The sequence below is a fragment of the Coturnix japonica genome, chromosome 32, assembly GCF_054131305.1.
Source record: "Coturnix japonica strain WE chromosome 32, WE-NBRP24, whole genome shotgun sequence".
In the NCBI taxonomy this organism is placed as follows: Eukaryota; Metazoa; Chordata; class Aves; order Galliformes; family Phasianidae; genus Coturnix; species Coturnix japonica.
In genome coordinates, this window is record NC_140694.1 from 4,280,500 (window position 1) to 4,285,227 (window position 4,728).

The 4,728-nt window shown below is 46.8% G+C and overlaps 1 long non-coding RNA gene across 1 annotated transcript; it reads left to right on the plus strand.

Moving 5' to 3' along the window:
• The first annotated feature begins 1,995 nt into the window (after window positions 1–1,995).
• LOC146755525 (uncharacterized) lies at window positions 1,996–3,462 on the plus strand. The gene is made up of 3 exons (XR_014938020.1): window positions 1,996–2,300; window positions 2,861–3,006; window positions 3,250–3,462. It is a non-coding gene; the product is annotated as an uncharacterized LOC146755525 (long non-coding RNA).
• Window positions 3,463–4,728: the final 1,266 nt, after the last annotated feature.

Below are 4,728 nucleotides of genomic sequence, written 5' to 3' on the forward strand. Positions count from 1 at the left end.
TTGATGCTATTAGTTCTAAACAGCTTGACTCTAGAGGGACTGTTCTTCTTTGGTCACCTAGTTTTACAAGAATAGATGACTCCTGTCTATTACAATTTTTAACTCATTATTTGTTCACTGATGCCATAAATGTGCCTGGCATAGCAATTGGCCTTGGTATATTCAGTGACTGAAAGCAACAGTTGTTGCTCTAAGAAATGCAATGCTAAGCTAGGTCTGCCTGTAGCTGACAGCCATCAGCTTGCTCCTCAGGCAGGTTCTGTCTGGATGGAATGAAGGGCATGAAATACTGATGTGCTCTTCAAACGCTGCTTGTTAGCTTAGAGACAAAGTGTTGAATAGGTTTGTTCATGCATTGCAAACACGTTACTTATCTGCCTTCATTTTAGCTTCAGAAGAACGTGTGCAGAATACAGAATTGATTAAAAGAAATAAGAACTGTCTGCATAGAACTTACTCTTTCCTTACACAGGAGAATCAAGCACACGTTTGTATGTGAGTACCTCCAGAGGTGAAACTCAATCACCCAAATGTAATGAGCAGAGACATTACAATCAGTTCTAACTGTATCTTCATGCTGTGCTGAATAAGCCTGAGTCAGGATGTAAACCACTTTCTATTTTTTTCTTCAGATGAAGCCATTAATGTTGTCAGCAACCCCAAAACCACTTCAGAAATATCAGTCAGTCCTTCTGAAGACCTGGAGCTGGTGTGTGAGGTGTCAGCTGCAAGCGGAGCTGTCGTATGGAAGAAAGATGAAACAGAGGTGAAGCAGGACCAGAGGACAACCATCATCTCCAAGGGGACGCACCGCAAGCTCATGGTCAAAAATGTGACCCTGAAAGACCAAGGGAGCTACAGCTGTGAAACAAAAGATGACAAAGCAACATTCCAAGTGAAAGTCAGAGGTGAGAAAATGCTTGGAATCCCAGAGATAAAGGAACGCTTCATTTGGTGTGTCTTGCATTTGGAGGATCAACTGACAGCCTCTCTGGTGCAAAACATTTTGGCTATAGGACTTTCTTGGTCATCTAGTATCATAGCAACAATTTTCTACATGTGATTTACATCCAGGAATGAATTACTGCAACAAAGGGGAGTACAGCTGCGAGGCTGCTGGCTAGAAACTCACCTTCAAGATTCATGTAACTGGTAGGAAACACGTTTTGGTTGATATTCTTTGATTATTCCCTAGTCTGGCTGTGGAAATGTCTGTGTGAACGTGTCCTCTTTATTCTGCCATGAAACTGTTTTGAGAAGGATGAAAAGAAATGCTTACAAACGTGCAGCTAAAATGATTATTTGTTTTTAACAATATTTCATCCAGCTCTTCCCCTACAATTACTTTTATCATCAGCTGTCCATGGATGTCCAACTGTGATTTGTACAATGTGCAACACTGCTCTACCAGTTGATATTTCAACAGTACTATTTACACAGACGTCCTTTTCTGCTCCAAATCCACACCAGCCATGGGAGAGGGAGTAGTTGAGCATCTTCCTCCATTAGCTTGATCTAAATCTGACAGCTTCATCCAATCCAGGGCTTCTCCAAGACCTTTGAAAATTCTGTTACTGTTGAGGAGACAGCAGGCTTCTGGGCTTAGGTTAGAATATGGTGCCCTGTTGATGGGTCCTGAGAGTGTCCAAGCCTTACATAGAGAAAACCATCACTGCTCTTAAGATGTTTTGCAAGCAGGTGAAACTTGATTGAAGTGTGGCAGTGATGCTTTCTGAGATCTCTGGCCCCTAGTTTTTCTAGGCTTTTTGTTTGCCTCTTAAGATACAGTGAGCTGCTCTTAATTGTGGCTGTGTCCTTTGCCACGAGCATACCTCTGAGCACACAGTTATTTTGAGCTCCTCTTCTTCCAGTGGCTCGGATGAGCAATTCTGAGAGATATGCAGAATGGGGATGGCTGTGCTGCTGCTTCCTTTTCTGTCTTAGCTGTGGTTTTCCCTTGCAGGGCACAGTTCTCTGCCTGGGCCCAAGTCTGTGTGGGTCTCTCCATCCACAAAGCTGCTCACCGTGCAGGCGGCACAGGCTGAGAGGAGAGGCCAGAGCAGCTCTCCTGTTGCAACACGGAGCAGCAAGATACAAGTGGAGGAAGGGCCTGCAGCTGTACTGAGGAACTTCAACGCAATCATTGATTTTCCATCTGAAAGATAAAGAAAGAGGAATTCCCTTTCCAGCCCCTACCATCATTGTTCGGATGATTTTTATTGGTTTATTTTTTGTCCATTATATCTTTGAGGATTCAACTAACACACAGTTGCCCTATGGCCTCAGTGGAGCCACACAAGGTGCCTTTCCTTCCTGGTTGGGCAGGCAGTCACAAGATGCAGAAAGCCATGCTGGCGTCTATCCTGTTCTGTGCTGGCTGTACATGGAAATCTTGGGGTTTTCCAGATTTCAGGGCCATGTGCCTGAAACCAATTGTGCTTCTCCTGTAAGCAGAGCTGTTGGTCAGACTTGCTGGCACTAGAAATTAAAGGTGGCAGTGAGCTGAGGCCGAGGAGGTGTTAACGTAAGAGTCAGGGATGCTTTTGAACTTCCCTTATAACTGTACGGTTCCTCAGAAAGCAGTTACGCCTGCCAGCTCCTTTCCTGTCCGGCTGTGGAGCCTTTGCTCACATGCTCCGAATCTTGCTTGAAATCATTGAGAGGAATGTAGCCAGCAGGACTTGAGGGCTGAGCTGTAGGAATGGAAGCATCCTCTGCTGTTTGAAACAGAGGGTGTTTCTAAGCTGTGTTTCAGCAGAAAGCAGGCAGTGCCAGGAACAGGCAACTATTGGCAAGGGCTCGGTGCAGCTCTTCCCTCACCCTGCACCACGACTGACAGCATGCTCTGTTTTCTCTCCAGACCAAGTTCTTCCAGAAAGAGGAAGGAATCACCAGCTGGCAGTTGGCGTTCCTGCTTCTGCCTGGGCAAACCATCCCCTGTGGCGAAACACCAACTGCAGAGCAGTGCCAGGGAGCCCTCTGAAGTAGAAGTCTTGGTCCTGGCAGGTAAGGGTGCAAATCCAGCTTTCAAAACACTGCTTGTCAGCAACACAGGTAGAATTCATGCTTTCAGTGGGCTTGTACCTCCTTCTGGCATTCAAGCCTGTGCCTGACATCTTTGTTTGACTCCTGTCTTTCCCAGATGAGTCTCACAAGCTGCTTGAAACCTGCTTGACAGGCAGCACCAAGCCTTTGCCTCCTTGGACAGTGAAAGTTTGACGCTAAATGCTGTGTATCTACTCTTTCCAGGTGAATCGATCCCTTGCCAATACATGAACCCACCAGCAAGTTGCAATGATGCACGTTGTGCTTCCATCAATGGAGTGCAGTTAGGATGCATGAGTCACTGCAGTTCCAAGGACAGCCTTCCACGTGACAGCAATGATGGAGAGAAGGATGTTTGACCTATTCAGTTTTGGGCCCCTCCCTGCAAGAAAACCTTGCGGTTCTGGAACGTCTTCAGCTACGAAGGTAGTGAGGGGTCTGGAGCACAAACCTTACGAGGAGCTGCTGAGGGAACTAGGATTGTTCAGCTTGGAAAAGAGCAGGCTCAGGGGAGACCTTATAACTCTCTATAACGTCCTGAAGGGAGGTTGTAGTGAGCTGGGGTTTGGCCTCTTCTCTCGTGTGATCAGTTATAGATCTAGAGGGAATGGTTTTAAGCTGTGCCAGGAAAGATTCAGGCTGGACATTAGGAAATATTACTTCCCCTAAAGGGTATTCAGGCATTGGATAGCACTGCCCAGGGAGGTGGTGGAGTCACCGACCATGGGAGTGCTCAAGAAACGTTTGGATGTTGTGTTGAGAGGTATGATTTATCCGGGAAGTATTGGTAATGGTTGGACCAGATGATTTTGTAGGTCTTCTCCAACCTTGATAATTCTGTGATTCTGAGCTGAGAAACTTTTCTTGCTCAAGTCCAGCTTCCAAGCTTAACCACCTACAATGAAGTTGATGTCGTTTTTCTGGTAGCCCTCAAGACAGTGTCCGCATTTACCCAAAATCAGGAGGTAACCAGCTGCAGTGAAGTGAGCAATTTCAGTGCCTATTTCTGATGGTGGCAATGAGTTCAGAGGTCACACTTAATTGACGGTGCCTGTTTCCATTCTGACAAAGGATGTAGTTGCAGCTGACTTCCCGAGGCTGCCATACGTGGTGGTGACGCAGCCTTGGGCTTCTGCGTTTGCATGACTCCCACCTTTCCTTTCTGTGTCTTGCAGGTCAGCTGGTGCTGGAAGCGGCCGGTATCTGAGTAGGAATGAAGGTGAGTGCAGGAGCAGCTGCTGAGGGGAGGAAGGAAGTCCATGCTAATGAGCTCTGAAGCATCTGCAGGTCCAGTACGAAAGGAGGCAGCAGTGATGCAGGGGGCTCCCCAGCAGGAAGCTGTCTGATCCAAATGCTTGCTGAGAGTTTGGAAGCCCAAGCCCTTATGGTCTCTGTAAAGGTGGCTAGTAAAAAGATGTTAACCAAGATGGTGGTAAATAGTCAAAGATTATTAGCAAAGGAAAACTGACCAATGTTGATGCCTTGACCAGAAAGCTGAGGCAGTCTCAACTGGGGAGCAGTCTCCAAGAGATTCTGCCTTAGTGGTGGTCAGCGTTTAAATGAGGTGAGGTCTCAGAAGAGGTGCAGTCGAGGTCCACCCCTTCTGGGAGCACAGCTAGATTACTCTCACCTGTGCTCCCGCAGCTGGCCCAACACTTGCCTCAGCTGATTAATCAGAGGTTC